Source organism: Schistocerca piceifrons, chromosome 2 (genome assembly GCF_021461385.2).
Source record: "Schistocerca piceifrons isolate TAMUIC-IGC-003096 chromosome 2, iqSchPice1.1, whole genome shotgun sequence".
Lineage (NCBI taxonomy): Eukaryota > Metazoa > Arthropoda > Insecta > Orthoptera > Acrididae > Schistocerca > Schistocerca piceifrons.
Window position 1 is genome coordinate 1104440075 of NC_060139.1, and position 18466 is coordinate 1104458540.

At 38.3% G+C, this 18466-nt stretch overlaps 1 protein-coding gene across 1 annotated transcript in view; it reads right to left on the reverse strand.

Annotated features, from left to right (window-relative positions):
- Window positions 1–18466, reverse strand: part of LOC124776164 (phospholipid-transporting ATPase ABCA3) — a 544268-nt gene that overhangs the window by 174570 nt on the left and 351232 nt on the right. The gene's annotated exons all lie outside the window — the stretch shown is intronic.

Here is an 18466-nt window from a genome sequence, read left to right on the forward strand (position 1 = left end):
ACCTAGGCTCCTAAAATCAGCCTTCACATTGTCCTCCCGTCTATGCCTCGGTCTCCCCACAGGACGTTTTCCCTCTAAGTGCCCTACCAGTACTCTGCACGCTGCCCTGCCCTCATCCATTCGAGCTACGGGACCCGCCCATCGCAGCCTATGTGATTTAATAATACTGATTATGTCAGGGCTTGAATAGTTCGTGAACCTCTTCGTTATGCAGTTTTTACCACTCTCTGCTAATGTCATCCCTTTTTGCTCTGAAAATTTTCCTCAAAATTTTGTTTTCAAATACTCGAAATGACTTTTCATTTTGCACAGTGAGAGACCAAGTCTCACACCCATACAGCATAACTGGTAGAATAACAGTTTTGTATATTCTAATCTTTAAATTCCTACACAATATCCGTGATGAAAGTAATCTATCCAGTGAGAAGTAGCATGCATTTCCTGCCCGTAATCTCTTCTTCAGTTCAGATTCAATCTCATTTCTCGAAGTGATGTCCATGCCTAGATACTTAAATGTGTTCACTTTTTCAAACTGCATGTCTCCAACTCTTAACATTTCCTGATCTACTGCTGTTGGCATTCTAGTAGTAACCAGGTATTTAGGTTTGTCTTCACTTATCCTTAGACCTACATCTTCACTAGCCTTGATTAATGCATTCGCATTTGCTGTTACAGATTCTTTCCTATCGCTATTGATGTTCATATCATCTGCATACCCCAATATCTTAATATTTCCATTTAACTGCTGCCATTTGTACAATATATTCTAGGACTAAATTAAAAAGTAGTGGAGACATGGCATCTCCCTGCTTAAGTCCATTCTTTGTTACAAATTTCCCCCCATGTACTCTACCTTTTGTGTTTTTCAAACTTGCTTCTGTAAGTTTAACATACTTCTTTGGTATTCCAAGTTCCAAAAGAATTCTGTACAATTTTGACTGCAATACTGAATCATATTCTTTTGTAAAATCTATGAAAAGATTATAAACTGGTTTATTGTATTCCCATTTCTTTTCCAAAATTTGACGCAGGGTGAATATTTGGTCTATAGTTGATCTGTTCCTCTGAAAGCCAGCTTGGTAATCCCGCACAATTTCATCTGCATATGGCGTAAGCCTGCTTAGCAGAATAATCGAGAAAATTTTGGAACATACTTGTAATAGCAATATCCTTCTATAATTACTACAATCCATTTTGTCACCCTTCTTAAAAATTGGGATCAGAATCGACTCTTGCCACTCTTCAGGTATCATCTCTGAGTTCCATACTTTAGTTATCACTTTGTGAACTACTCCCACCAATTTCTGTCCCCCATTTATAACTAATTCTGCAGTTATGCAATCTGATCCTGGTGCTTTATGGTTTTTCCATTTGCTGGTTGCATCTCTTACTTCCTTTAACGTTGGCTCAGGTATCTGGTGTTCTACTTATGTATTTCGTATGCTTGCTCATTTCCTGCTTCCTGGTGTACATTTAATAGATGCTCAAAATATGCCCTCCATTTACTTAATATAGCACTAGGGTCTGTCAGTATTCCCCTGGCATCCCCTCGAAGCGCATTTGTCCCAGCCTTGAACCCCTTCCTATACCCATTTATGTCTAGGTAAAGTTCCCTAATGTTTGTTGTTTTACTGTTTGTTTCCATTTTTTTAATTTGTTTGTTCAAATAATCCCTCTTCTTTGCCCATAGCCTACATCCAACTTCCCTTCTCGTGTTCAAGAACTTCTCTCGTTTTCTGTCTCCCATTCTATCCCAATCTAATCGCGCTTTTCTCCTTTCCTCTACCAATTTCTTGCATTCCTCATTAAACCATGCTTTCCTCCTGATCTTCTTAGTTGTACCTAATGTGACCTTCATTGCCTCTTTGATATTATCCTCACAGTGATCCACTATTTATTTACATCCTCGTCTTGATCTTTGTGTGTCCGGAGAGCATCAAACGTATTTGAAATTTCTATCATGTACCTTCTTCTAATGTTTTCATCATTTAGCTTGTCAGTGTCAAACCTAACAAGTTCTGCACTGTGACACCTTGATGTTGCTGTAGATAGCCGTTGGTGAACTTTGGCAACTACAAGAAAATGATCAGAATCGCAGTCTGCTCCCCTGAAAGTCCCAACATTTTCTATACTAGTGTGCCATCTCCGATCTACAAGAACATGATCAATTTGGTTTCAGGTGTGTTCATCTGGAGAGACCCAAGTTGCTTTATGAATGTCGTTCCTTTTGAAATATGTGCTCTCAACAATCATGTCTTTTGAAACAGCAAAACTAACCACTCTTGTGCCATTATCATTCGAAATATTATGCAAACTTTCTTTCCCAATTGTAGGCCGGAATGCTTCCTCCTTCCCTATCTTCACATTAAAATCACCTATGATTAATTTTGTATCATACGAGGAGAACTCATCCCACAGTTGATCTAGTTCTTCATAAAAGCCGTCTTTAACAACCTCTTCAGTGTCCTCAGTTGGTGCGTGTACATTAATTACTACTAGTCTATTCCACCTGCCGGACAGCACTATAACTGATAGTCGGTCACTAATGAACCTTATATCTCTGGCTGCATGAAGCACTTTTCTTTGTACTGCGAAACCTGTTCCGAAACTGTGAGCTTCCGCACCTCCATAGAAAAATGTATAGTTACCCCTCTTTATGCTACCCTCCCCCTGCCACCGAGTTTCTTGAATAGCTGTAATGTCTACGTTGTATCTATCTAATTTGTCTAATAATGTCTGGAACGTTCCTGGCCTGTTCAAACTTTTAACATTCCATGTTCTCAACCTGAAAGTTCCTTTCGGCCTGAATCTCTTTGAAGTAGGTTCCGCCCGGAGATCTGCATGGGAACCTAGTTTACCTCCGGAATATTTTACTTCAAAGGGGCCCATACCCATTAATGTTGCTGATTCTTGATGAATAGGTTTGATAGTAAGAGAAGAAGAAACAGGGATATAGAAAATAAAGCAGTCATATCACACACCCCGAAAAAACTGAAAATGGCAAAAGTGACACCACAGTACAAGAAAGGGGACAAACAGGAAGTTGGAAACTACAGAACTGTATCAGTATTGTCAGGCTTTGGCAAAGTTCTTGAAAAACTATTTCTTAGAGGGCTGACAGCCTTTCTAAATAAAGAAAAAATGATAAGTGATGCACAACACATATTCAGAACTGGCAGATCAACACAGTCAGCTATTTATACCTTCTTAAATGAAATTCTGACTGCAGTACATGTGTCTGGGATATTCCTTGACCTTAGTAAAGCCTTTGATATAATTGATCATAATACTCCATTGCAGAAGCTAGGTAGTTATGGAATACGAGGCCTGCCAAACAAGTGGATACATTCCTACCTTCATGACCGTCAACAGACTACTCAAATAAAATAAGACTTAAAAAAACACAAAAAATTTGTAATTTTTACAGTAATGCACAAAACATTACATATGGAGTTCCTCGAGGGTCAGTCCTTGGGCCAATTATTTTCATTCTTTATGTTAATAATTCGTCAGAAAAAATAACTAAATGTACAACAGTGCCTTTTGCAGATGACACAAATATCCTAATCAAATCATGTGATGAGGAAAGCCTACAAAAACAGCTACAGGTATAATACAATTTAACAGATTGGTTCAGAACAAAAAAGCTAATAATAAATAAGGAAAAAAACAGTGACAGTCAATTTCCACAATTCACAGAAACTACATCCTGCAAGGCTGATTTTTAAAATTGATGGAAAAACTGTCTCATCTGTGAGCGACACAAAATTTTAGGCATACATATTCAGCAAAACGTAAAATGGGAGACACATCTTAATCACGTAAATAAAAAGTTAAACACACTTACGTATGCAGTAAGAATCCTCTCTCAAAATACAAGCCATGCGTCAGTGATCACAATGTACCATGGCAGTATTCAGTCACTGCTGATGTACGGCATTATCTTTTGGGGGAACTCCATAGGTACAAACAAAACATTAAGGCTTCAGAAAAAGATTGTTAGAATAATAAACCATGCTAAGTACAGAGACTCCTGTAGACCAATATTTAAAAATCTCAAAATACTGCCTCTTCCTTGCTTATATATGTATGAAATACTAAATTTCCCAAAAGGAAGTATTTTGAAAAGTGGAAATATCATCAGGTATAACTGTGATTACCTCCCTCATGATACTAGGCAGAAGCATTATTTGCATGTCAATACAGTCAGTACAAACATTTGTAAGAGAGGAGTGTATCATACTGGCATAATGCTATACAATCACATGCCATGCTATTTGAAACAGATGCAAAATTTACAAAAGTTTAAAGTGAAACTGAAAGAGTACTTGCTTGACCACTGCTTATATTCCGTTTCTGAGTTTTTAGAGTACCAGAAAAGTATAGTGTAACTGCTCAAATATTCTTAACCAATCTATCATTTTATTTCATTATATTAATTTTGTCATCAATATTCAACATGTATTGATTAATTTTTAATTATTAATCTTTTCAAAATAACAATGTGTATGATGTTGTATATACTGTACCATCCTGACTTGTCCTACATTGTTTGTGCCAAATATGTACCTAAACATGATTTACAGTACCAATAAAGAAATACAAATACATTTCTCTGGGTGATAATATCCCTGTCCATGAAGAACAATGGCAATTGAGGACTAGGTACTGGATTCTGTTACTGAAGTTGCCTTCGAGCCATTCACATATCTGGGAACCTATTCTGTATGCTTGTACCTGTGTTAACATTCTGCACTGTCACATGCTTTTTGGAAACTTGGTGAGAGATTCATGGTAAATGCAAGTTAAGTGATGGGCCAATGCTGTAGAATACTCTTTCTAAAACCAAATTGGTATTCCATCTAGGCCTAGTGACTTATTTGCCTTCAACTCTTTCACTCATTTCTCTACATCAGGGATACTTATTTATATGTGCTCCATATGGGAGCCTATGTGATGGTCAAATGATGGAATGTTTGTCTGGCTTTCTTGTGCGAATGATTTCTGAAATGGGAAATTTAAAACTTTGTCTTTCCTTTAGGTATCTTCTATTGCCGAATCAGATAGGCCAACGAGTGAATGGACAGGAGACTTGAACCTGCTTAGCAATTTTATGTATCATCAGAATTTTCTCAGGTTCTCAGAAAGATCCTTTGTGAAGGTACAACAGTATTAGTTACTTTCTTCTTTTTTCTTCGTTTGGGTCATCTGAGGACCACGCACCAATTACAATGCTTCCTTCTTTGTTGGTCTTTCTTTTTCCTCCAGTATTCTTTCATCTTTTCACTATGTATCCTTTTTCTCTCCTCGGACCATTGTGACGCCGTCTTCTTCTTCTTACCTTGGAATCCTTCCATTTTTAACACTTTCCCCTTGAAAATCTCTCTTTCTGTTGCATCTTTTTCACTTATGCTGTTTCTTTCCAAATCTTTCCTAACTTCTTGAATCCAGGCTATTCACTTATGTTGTTTCTTTCCAAATCTTTCCTAACTTCTTGAATCCAGGCTATTGTTGACTTCTTGTCCCAAAGATATTTAAAAATCTCTTTGGTTAACCTGTTGCTGTTCATTCTGTATAAGTGTCCAAAAAATAGCAGTTGCCTCTTTTGTAGTGTTTCATTTATGTTTTCTATGTTGTGATAAACTTCTTCGTTGCTTCTTAATGTCCATACCTCTGTATTTTTTGTTTGCTTAAGCATTTTTCAAATGATTTTTCTTTCTAGGACTTCAAGTTGGTGTAATTTGTAGTTCAGTACTACAAATTCACGTGCAGAGAGACATTCTGGTTTTACTACTGTGTTGTAGTGCTGTATCTTCAAATTTTTAGGCAGACAGCTTTTGTTGTAGACATTCCTAGTTATTCCATAAGCTCTCTTCATTTTATGTACTCTTCCTTCTACAGTGAATTTTTCTAAGCCATTTTCTTGGGTAATTTCTCCCAAACGTTTAAATTTATTTACCCTCTTTTTCTGGCCAATATCTGTAGCTAGGGATTCCGGAGCATTTTTTTGTTTTTTCTACAGCTATTCTTAAACCTGCTTTGTTGGCTATTTCTTTTAAGAGAGTGACCTGTATTCCAGCATTTGTTAGGTATTCAGAAAGAATGGCAAATCAGAATTCTGATTCTGGTTTTATTGCCTCATAATGTACAAGTTAAATCATTGATTTTATGTACAGGAGACTTGTCAGCTTATAACTATGATAAATTATACATGGAATACAATATTTTTAAATAATCACAGTAAAATCAGAATATTAATTATTATTATTGTTTTTATTGTGCTCAGATGGTCAGATCAGTAAAAAATTCATCAACAGAGTAATAACATTTCTGCACCAGGGTGCTATTACAAGTCTCTTTTAACTGCCTCAGTTTGGACCTTTCTACAATTTGTGTCTTTCAGCTTATTGTATACTTTTATTCCCAACTATTGTGAAGTCTGTGCAAAAAGATTAAGCCTGTGTATAGGCAGCATGAAGCTTTCTTTGTTTCTAGTTTCGTAACTCACCTTATTGTATACTTTTACTCCCATATATTGTAGAGTCTGTGCAAAAAGATTAAGCCTGTGTGTAGGCAGCATGAAGCTTTCTTTGTTACTAGTTTCATAACTATGCTGGAAATTATTTGACAAAAAGAGTTTGTGGTTATTACTTGTGAAAAGAATTATTTCATACAGATACAATGAGGGAACGCTTAGTATCTTAAGATCTCTTAATAAAGATTCTCTTGGCTTTGCACTGCATATGTTTGTGATAATTTTTTTCTGCAAAGTTAATATTTTTGTCATGTTGCTAGCATTCCCCCAGAAGACAATACCGTATCTCACTAATGACTCAAAGTAACTATGGTATATTACTTTTTTGTGTGACATTGGCTAAGACTGTCATAGTAAACACCAGGCTGTTTAGTTTATTTTTCATATAATCTATGTGTGAGGACCATGATAGGTTTCTGTCCAATTGCATTCCTAAGAATTTAACATGCACTGCTTCATTTACTTCCTGGCTTCTGTGCATAATGTGAATATCATTTATTTGAGACTTGAAATATTTAGCTTTAGGCAATTTAGATGGAACCAAACATCTAGGTTTTCTAAAGTTTCTACAACATGTTCAGGAATTTCTTCTGTGGTTTTATTTTCTCCCAGTACAGATATGTCATCAGCAAATAAAACTGAATGATAATTAATATTTATGGGTGAGTCACTTACATAAAAAAAGAAAGAGGATTGGGCCCAGAATTAATTGAGCCTTGTGGTACTCCCTGTGAGATGGTTCTCCACTTCGAGGAGTATTTGCCTATGCTTGATGTTATGACAACCCTTTGCTTTCTCTCCATTCGATATGACTTACACCACTGTAAGGTGCTACCCATAATTCCATATTTTTTCTTTTTATATATTAGTAAGGAGTGATTCATGCAGTTGAATGCTTTGGATAAGTCACAGAAGATTCCTGCAGCTTTTTGTGACTTGTCCAAAGTGGAACTAACTTTAGTCACAAATTCATTGATTGCATGAATTGTACTTTTGCCTTTCTGGAATCCAAACTGATTTTTTGAAATTACATTGTAGTTGTAGCAGAAATTTTGAATTTCAATTGCAACAATCATTTCAAATATCTTAGAAACAACAAGAAGAAGGGAAATTGGACAGTAATTTCCCATATCATCTTTGGAGCCTTTCTTAAATACTGGTTTGATTTCTGAATATTTTAGAAATTCTGGAAAGTATCCTTCTTCAAGCGATTGATTGATTAATTTGTGTAGTGAGTATGCTATTGTAGCTGTAGCTGCTTTAATGACTTTGGCAGGTATTACATCCCATCCCACAGAATTTTTATTTTTTTAGGTTTAGTATAGTTTTTTCTACATATTTTACTGTTACTTTGTTAAATTTAATCAGGCCCTCTTTCTAGCTCTTGAGTTGAGCCGAACAAATGTACCTTATCTTGATAAGTCTACATCAACATCAGATTTTGCTACAGTTATGAATAATTTATTAAAATTTTTGGATATCTGAGCAGGATGTACAATTATTTTGTCTTGTATCTTTATTTTAGTTATTTCCTGGTTGCTAGGTTTGATTCCAAATTCAGATTTGATTATTGTCCATACTGCCTTGGATTTACTTGTGTGTTTTTTTAATGAATTTAGTGTTTGCCATTTCCTTTGATGCTTGTGCGAACTTCTTAAATAGTTTTTTATACGCTTTAGTATAATTTATGAACTCAGGACTCTTATCTGATTTCAGCCCAGCATGTAGCTCTCTCTTTCTATTGCTAGATATTTTTATGCCAGTGGTAATCCACTTCAGTTTATTTGTTGCCCTTCTTGGGCAAGCTACGGGAGGAAATGTTTCATTCAAGACATGTAAAAAGCTGTTTAGAAACTTTCCAGAATTTTCTGAACACGAGTTTTCTTGTTGTAATGACCAGTCTACCTCATTTAATCTATAATAGAACAAGTTTATGTTTTCTTCACTGAACAGTCTTTTCTATAAAATATTATGTATGCATGTTGCTGTTCACTCATTTACTCTGGTGAAGTCAGTGAAATTTAGTCTAAAGCCATATTCTTGAATTACATCAATAAACTTAGTTCACATTCTTGTTGTATCTATGTTAAAATCAACAGCAATTACAATTATTTTCCTGTTTTATTTAGTGAGTTTATATAGGAGACACTGGAGTTTATCTAAGAATAATGTATTTACATCACTACCTGGAATTCTGTATATAGAGATGATGACTATATTCTGTTGTTCTAGCTCTACACAACAACTTTCAAATACAATCTCTTCATATAGAAGTTTAAAATCATATCTTTCTTTATATTCCAATGAATGGTTAATCAATATTGTCGCAAAAGAAGCTGAGTAGCACAGTTGCTGTAGTGTAGTGGTTATGATATTAGACTGTTGCCTGGAGGGTTGTGAGTTCAAAATTCACCTGAACTGTAAAATTTTAATTTCTATATTTGGTTCAAGTACAAATGGCAAGAATCAGTGTCCTGGAATGTTCTGTAGCTGTATATATACCATATGTTTTCTGGCCAGAGGCAGTTCGCTCTGCGCTCTTGTATGCGCAAGTGCTGAATAAACCTTTGTTAAGTGAAGTTAGTGTTTGTCATTCATCTACTTACACTTTCTTCTATGTGAAAATATACAGGAGGCTCCATGAGTACTGTTTTGGCTACAAAAACAACTAGCTATCCTAAAGTTTTCTAACTTATTTACAGCTGTGATTGAATCTTTCGTGAGCCAGTGTTTGTTTAAGCAAACAACTTTGATATTTCTTCCTTGTGAAAGAATAATTTGCAGCTTGTCAATTTTTGTCGTTTTATCGTGAGGATATGTTGCATTTAGGCCGTTTATGCTCCAGTGCATTAGGAATGAAGACTTACACTTACTTATAATTTCTAACACATCTTCCCTTGAATAGCCCCCTTCACTTTTATTGTTGAAGTTTTCTTTCCAGATCGATGTTTTACGCGATTGATGTAACATTTCTCTGGAGCCACTTACCATAAAAAACGTGGTTCTTTCATTTTATGAGTGGTGTGGGTTGATGTGTAGTGAGCTGGCGTTTCACACGTGATTTTTGAAGTTGTAACTTGGGGCACTGTAACTAAACTTGGAGATCCTCTTCTTGTTTCTTCAGCTTTGTCTCGAATCATTGGAGTATCTGGTTCTTCAGTTGAAGCTGATGATTCCGTTGCTGCTGCTAAAATTGTAGCTCACATTAAACCAAGCTGATTTTGGTTCATTTGTTTCAGTATTACATTGCATAGTGCTTCTTTGCCTTTTATATTCCTACGCATTCCATGGGTAATGAAGTCTTCCCTTTTTTGGCTGTCTGCGTTAATATATGTTGCATTGCTGAAAAACTTACAAATGTTTTTGATCTTTTGGTTAGTTGCTTCAATTTCTGTGTTCACACACGATGTTTTCATCAGGTCATGTCTCATAGGTATGCTTGTTACGAACACTTACATGTCTGTAACCTTTTACAATGCTTCCCTTAAAGATCTCAAGGCAAACTTTGCCTCGTTTTTGTAGACATCATTTGCTCCAGCTAAAATAGTGCAAGAGTTACAACTTCCTTGGTTGATGCATGTGTCAATGTATCGAGTAACTTCTCATAGTGGAGCACCTGGTTTCACGAATCCAACAACAATTTGTTTTATTATTTTTTCATTCAAAACTTCTGCCAATCCTTTTCCATGACTATCAGCAAGCAGATTAATAATGCCAGCTTCTTGTTTTACACATTGACTGTTGTTTGTTGTTTTCGATTTTGAAACTTTCGGTTGAATATTTGCATCACTTAGTCTGTTAGCTGTTTCTGCAAGCACGCTGAATCTGTTTTTGCATACAATATTAGGTTCTTGTTTTCTTTGAGAATGTGACACTTCGAGACTATTGTGAGGCAAGTTTGATTCGTTTGCATGCTTTTGTCTGTTATTTTTCACTAACACAACTAACTGCTTGTGCACACGCCTTTTTATTTACTTATAGTTTTTTGCACTGTATTTGTTATTAGATGACTTTATTCCATAATTTGTTGCATTTGATATGTGCACATTGTTTTGTTGCAATATGGTTTCATGGTTTATTTCCCCCCCCCCCCACCCCCCCACCCACCCTTCGGTCACTGTTTTCCACTTATCTGCAGAGATCGAGTCTTCTTGTTTCATTAGTGTCTCACTTTTTCCAGTTGCAGTTTTTAATATCCTGTTTTAGGGCACTGATTATGAACTGTAAACTGTAAACTTCTTACATGTTCATTTAACTTTGATATCTCATCCTTACAATTCACACACACTTTCTTTCTTTTTACCTAAATATACCTTGTTTGGCGGCGATACATGATGCACTTTCTTACTGGCCACCATCTTTACTGGCAAAATCATCCGCAAATGCTAAACAGTGAATTTCAGTATCTTTGTTTTTAGTTCTCAGTGTGATTGGTGATAGCTTCTGTTCTTTTAGTTTTTGTTTCCATTCTCTTACTATTTTCTCTAGTGCACACTTAAGGAGGAGTGGAGATAGGCCGTCACCTTGCCTTACACCTGTTTTCTTGTCGAATGCCTTCAATATTTCACCCTGAAACTTTACTTTTGATTTGGTGTCTGTGAACATTCCACAAATAAAGTTTGCTAATTTTGATTTGATGCCAGATTCTCTGATCATTTTATCTACTGTTTCCCTATCAACTGAGTCAAATACCTTTATAAAATCTATAAATGTTACAACTATATCCTCGGAGTTTGTAAGTCTGTGACAAATTATTAGTTACTTTATGCTCTGTGTATCGATATTTTTCTAATTGCATGAATCTGGGCCTGTTGTCATTTGCACATTCTCTTTTGAAGTGAGATTGAAAAAGTCTTTGCTTCCTCAGTATTTTCTGAATTTTGTTGTTAAATCACAGTAGGTTTTTTCCATCCTTAATTCACTTACTCTCCACATACTTTTCCAGAGTGCAATTTACAGTCTGTTCGAACTTTGTCCATAATTCCTCTTATGTCCATCATACTGGATCTAAATGATGTCACTTCATTACCTAGGTGGGATGCTACTGCTGCTTACCCACTGTTTCTAGCAGAAATACTCTCCTAGCCTTCTTGATTGATTTATTAACCTTAGTAACCATGGCTCCTATGATATCACGATCACTAATTCCTATGTCTATACTAGGTTGTTGTCTTTTTGTAGGTACGAGGTCTAACATATTTACATTGTGTGTGGGCTTTTAAATTAGTTGCTCATGGTAGTTCTCAGAAAACATGTTCACAAGTACTTCACAAGATTGTCTGCACCTCTTGCAATGAAGCCATTGATGTCTCAGTCTATACCCACTAGGTTTAAGTCACTTTCAACTAATATTGCACGATCTGGCTATTTTTGCACAAGTGGCCATAGACTTCCTTTGAATGACTTAAAAGCTGTCACAGTGGAATTGGGTGTCTAGTAAAAACATACAACACTTAACCTGATTTCAGCTAGACCTGTTATACATGACCAGGTAACTTCACTGTCACACTCAATTCGACTTTCACCAGGAGAATATTTTTGTCAACTGCAATGAACACTCTCTGTCCTAAGGCATCTAATATCTTTCCAATATACAGTCCATGACTGTCTAGATATCTCAGAGCTTTCTGCTTTGGGTTTTGGTCACCTCTCAAGCCAAGAATAGTTTCTGTGCAAGACATTTCATGGAAGGATATAAATCCAGGAACAATTTGCAGATATTCTGACGTTTACTGATAAAATTTTGGTAGCCAAAGTGCCTTTACTCTAAACATGGTCCGATTTCATTATCTGCATGTCGTCTGGCGAGCATTCGTCAGAGTACCTCAAACTACCTCAAAATCCTCCTTGTGCAGTTCACAAGTTCTTTGCTGTCCTAATAACTGCTTCCTATTTTTAATGCATTCCTGATGAATGAAGGGGAGTCCTACAATTCTACACCTGATAATGCACATCCAGAAATCTGCAGCCAAGACTGTCACATAGTTTATGAAGCCTTTTGCTGACACCCTCCATTAGGCTGCAAACCAAAGGACCCCTATCAACTCTGGAAACAATGCTGCAAACTTTGAGCTCTGCTTGCACCCCACACATGAACCAGCACTCTTCACCACTTCTGCCACTTGTCTGTAGGAACTGAGGTGATGAAGTGAGTCACAATTTGCTGGCTACTGCACCCAGCATGCTCGATAGATGCAGGCAAAGCCTCCTCCATATCTTTGATGACACCTCTCAGACAACATGGCTTTCTTTCTGGCCCTGAATGCTATTTCCCTGAGGTTCTCCTTAATGGGCCTAATGCTGGAGCACCCAATAACTAGCAAACCTCTACCCCTGTGTGTCCACTCAGAACCATCTGATGGAACAGCAGCCTGTTCACTCGCATGGTGAACAGGCAAGGCCTGACTGACCCTCTACCTCGAGCTATGCAAACGCATTACCACCTACCACTCACCCTGATGGAAGGATGGATCCACTATGTTGGGTACACTAGGAGGTGCCTCAGCAGCAGAGTGCATGAGTGAAAGAAGCAATAACTGTCCTGTGAGACATAGGATTTTCCACACTACTACACCCCAAGGCAGCAGTCTAAACATGGCTGACCAGAGCCAATACCGCATTCAGCTGTATGCAAACTGTGATCGGCTCCTCCTGCATCCACAGGCAGCATGCACACATCCTGCCCATCCTAACAAATCTAACTGAAGAAGTATACTATAAAAGCACTTGCTACAACTTGTGCCCCAACTGATGTGTCACCAATGGTGACTGATGCCATAATGAGCTGTGTAACTTGACAACTGTGCTGCAGTCTGCCTGACTCTACACCTTGCTCAACCTCCTCAACCCAGTGTACTACCTTCCTGGATGTTGACTTCCTCCTCTCTGATGGCTCCATGCACACTTCTGTGCTTCCGTGCACATTAAACCAACCAACCAGGACCAGTACCTGCATTCTGACAGCTGCCATCCCTTCCACATCAAAAAATCCCTCCCACATAGCCCAACCACTCGGTAAAGGAAAATCTGCAGCGACCAGATCTCGTTCGGCCAGTACGCTACGAGTCCCACAAAATCCTCGTCACAAAAAAGCGCTATCCCCCTGTCCACAAAAGATTTTCCATACTATATCCCCACACACCCCTAATCCTCCCACCACCCCCAAGAACTTGCTACAAATGAGCACCCCCTTTGTCATGTGATACCAACCTGGACTGGAAATCTTTGTCAGGGCTTAGATTATCTATAATCATTCTCTGAAATGAGGTACACCCTATTCAAGATACATCCCAAGTGGTGTTCCATCACCCATCCAACCTCCACAAAATCCTTGTCCATCCCTATGCCAATCTCAATCACAACCTGCTACCCGCTTCTATATGGAAGCCTCAGGTGCAAGATCTGCCCAATCCACCCACACAGCACTTCCTATTCCAGTTCCATGGCTGGCTTCTCCTAACCCGTAAGAGAACAGGCCACCTGTGGAAGCAGCCATGTCATATATCAGCTCTGCCGCAAACACTGCACAGCTTTTTATACTGGTGTGACTACCAAGCAGCTGCCCACCAGGATGAACGGCAACCACCAAACCTGGCCTAGAGCAAAGTGGGCCATCCTGTGGCAAAACATGCAGCTGAATGGCTGCTTCACAACCCGAGTCATCTGGATCCTCCCCTCCACCACCAGCCTTTCTGAAATGTGAAGATGGAAGTTATCCTTACAACAAATACTCGGCTACTGAAATAATTCCAGCCTCGACATACAGTAACCTACTGTCACCACACCTCCCTCATCGTGCACAGCTCTCTGCCGATACACCCACTGGTCTTTCCCCCTTCTCTGCTCCTCTCCTTTTCCCCTCCCCATTATTCCCCCCTCCCTCCTCCCCTTGCCCGACAGCTTCCTGAAGTTGCCCCTGGCAGCCTCGTCCTGCCACCGTATCCATATTGCTGCTTCAGTTCGATGTGACACAGTTGCTTTCTGGTTGGTGCAGCCTTAGATAGCGGACATATGTGCTTTGGGGGCTCTTGCTTGTGTGAATGTGTCTGTGTTTACTTTCTAGAAAAGTCTTTGGCTAAAAGCTCAGTGTATAACGATCTTTCCATTGTGCCTATATGCAAATCAACATATGATCTTTATGGTGAGTAGCAATCTATCCTTTTCATAAAAAGCAAAAATATACAAATTTGCACACAGACACCTAAACGTACACACCTGCGGCCACATGTGTATACAATTGGGTGGTTGTATGTGTGACTATGTGTACTTCTGCAAGAGAAAGAGCAAAAGCTCGAAAGCTAGTCTGAATAATGTTTTCTACTGCATGTTTCTATGCACCAAACGTCAGTCAGCTGTAGGTGAGGAGTTGCATTTCTGTTATTTTCCAGACACCTCATATAATGTTACAAGAGACCTACTAATAACTCTCTGTGGTTACTAAAGTATTGACACTATTTACAAAGGCAAACAATTGTGTATATTAAAATGTTATTTATTTTAATGTATATGAGGTATTTGCTTCTTGCGTGTCCATTCTAGTGACTGCAGGAAGGAAAGCAATTGAGAAATATCTACCTTGACCAATAAATCATTTTCATGAAAATAAGTAGGAGTGGGAGATTTAAAAGGGCAGGGCAGGACAACAGACACAAAATCTCATCAGTAAACATGAAGTGTATGTTGTTGTTGTTGTTGTTGTTGTGGTCTTCAGTCCTGAGACGGGTTTGATGCAACTCTCCATGCTACTTTATCCTGTGCAAGCTTCTTCATCTCCCAGTACCTACTGCAACCTACATCCTTCTGAATCTGCTTAGTGTATTCATCTCTTGGTCTCCCTCTACGATTTTTACCCTCCACACTGCCCTCCAATACTAAATTAGTGATCCCTTGATGCCTCAGAACATGTCCTACGAACCGATCCCTTCTTCTAGTCAAGTTGTGCCACAAAAATCTCTTCTCCCCAATCATATTCAATGCCTCTTCATTAGTTATGTGATCTACCCATCTAATCTTCAGCATTCTTCTGTAGCACCACATTTCGAAAGCTTCTATTCACTTCTCGCCGAAACTAGTTATCATCCATGTTTCACTTCCATACGTGGCTACGCTCCATACAAATTTCAGAAACGACTTCCTGGCACGTAAATCTATACTCGATGTTAACAAATTTCTCTTGTTCAGAAACACTTTCCTTGCCATTGCCACTCTACATTTTATATCCTCTCTACTTCGACCATCATCAGTTATTTTGCTCCCCAAATAGCAAAACTCCTTTACTACTTTAAGTGACTCATTTCCTAATCTAATTCCCTCAGTATCACTGAACTTAATTCGACTACATTCCATTATCCTCATTTTGCTTTTGTTGATGTTCATCTTATATTCTCCTTTCAAGACACTATCCATCCGTTCAACTGCGCTTCCAAGTCCTTTGCTGTCTCTGACAGAATTACAATGTCATTGACGAATCTCAAAGTTTTTATTTCTTCTCCTTGGATTTTAGTACCTACTCTGAATTTTTGTTTTGTTTCCTTCACTGCTTGCTCAATTAACAGATTGAATAACATTGGGGAGAGGCTACAACCCTGTCTCACTCCCTTCCCAACCACTGCTTCCCTTTGATGTCCCTCGACTCTTATTACGGCCATCTGCTTTCTGTAAAAATTGTAAATAGCCTTTCGCTCCCTGTAGTTTACCCCTGCCACATTCATAATTTGAAAGAGAGTATTCCAGTCAACATTGTCAAAAGCTTTCTCTAAGTCTACAAATGCTGGAAATGACGGTTTGCCTTTCCTTAATCTAGATTCTAAGTCGTAGGGTCGTTATTGCCTCACATGTTCCAACATTTCTATGGAATCCAAACTGATCTTCCCTGAGGTCGGCTTCTACCAGTTTTTCCATTCATCTGTAAAGAATTCGCATTAGTATTTTGCATCCGTGACTTATTAAACTGGTTTATGGTAATTTTCACATCTGTCAGCACCTGCTTTCTTTGGGATTGGAATTATTATATTCTTCTTGAAGTCTGAGGGTATTTCATCTGTCTCATACATTTTGCTCACCAGATGGTAGAGTTTTGTCAGGACTGGCTCTCCCTAGGCTGTCAGTAGTTCTAATGGAATGTTGTCTACTTCGGGGGCCTTGTTTCGACTCAGGTCTTTCAGTGCTCTGTCAAACTCTTCACACAGTATCGTATCTCCCATTTCATCTACATCCTTTACCATTTCCATAATATTGTCCTCAAGTACATCGCTCTTGTATAGACCCACTATATACTCATTCCACCTTTCGGCTTCCCCTTCTTTGCTTAGAACTGGGTTTCCATCAAAGCTCTTGATATTCATACAAGTGGTTTTCTTTTCTCCAAAGGTCTCTTTAATTTTCCTGTAGGCAGTATCTATCTTACCCCTAGTGAGATAAGCCTCTACATCCTTACATTTGTCCTCTAGCCATCCCTGCTTAGCCATTTTGCACTTCCTGTCGATCTCATTTTTGAGGCGCTTGTATTACTTTTTGCCTGCTTCATTTACTGCATTTTTATATTTTCTCCTTTCATCAATTAAATTCAATATTTCTTCTGTCACTCAAGGATTTCTACTAGCCCTCGTCTTTTTACTTACTTGATCCTCTACTGCCTTCGCTACTTCATCCCTCAGAGCTACCCATTCTTCTTCTACTGTATTTCTTTCCCCCATTCCTGTCAATTGTTCCCTTATGCTCTCCACGAAACTCTGTACAACTTCTGGTTAAGTCAGTTTATCCAGGTCCCATCTCCTTAAATTCCCACCTTTTTGCAGTTTCGTCAGTTCTAATCTACAGTTCATAACCAATAGATTGTGGTCAGAGTCCACATCTGCCCCTGGAAATGTCTTACAACTTAAAACCAGGTTCCTAAATCTCTGTGTTACCATTACATAATCTATCTGAAACCTGTCAGTATCTCCAGGGTTCTTCCATGTATACAACCTCCTTTTATGATTCTTGAACCAAGTGTTATCTATGATTATTTGTGCGCTGTGCAAAATTCTACCAGGCGGCTTCCTCTTTCATTTCTTAGCCCCAATCCATATTCACCTACTACATTTCCTTCTCTCCATTTTCCTAGTACCGAATTCCAGTCACCCACGAATATTAAATTTTCGTCTCCCTTCACTATCTGAATAATTTCTTTGATTTCATCACACATTTCTTCTATTTCTTCGTCATCTGCAGAGCTAGTTGGCATATAAACTTGTACTACTGTAGTAGGCGTGGGCTTCGTGTCTACCTTGGCCACAATAATCCGTTCACTGTGCTGTTTGTAGTAGCTTACCCGCACTCCTGTTTTTTTTATTCATTATTAAACCTACTCCTGCATTACCCCTATTTGATTTTGTATTTATAACCCTGTGTTCTCCTGACCAAAAGTCTTGTTCCTCCTGCCAGCGAACTTCAATAATTTCTACTATATCTTGCTGTTTGTAGTAGCTTACCCGCACTGCTATTTTTTTATTCATTATTAAACCTACTCCTGCATTACCCCTATTTGATTTTGTATTTATAACCCTGTATTCTCCTGACCAAAAGTCTTGTTCCTCCTGCCAGCGAACTTCAATAATTCCTACTATATCTAACTTTAACCTATCCATTTCCCTTTTTAAATTTTCTAACCTACCTACTCGATTAAGGGATCTGACATTCCATGCTCCGATACGTAGAACACCAGTTTTTTTTCTCCTGATAACGACATCCTCCTGAGTAGTCCCCGCCCGGAGATCTGAATGGGGGACTATTTTACCTCCGAAATATTTTACCCAAGAGGACGCCATCATCATTTAACCATACAATAAAGCTGCATGCCCTCGGGAAAAATTATGGGTTCGCAGTACCAGCACAGCAAGGCCATTTTGGTTAGTGTTACAAGGCCAGATCAGTCAATCATCCAGACTGTTG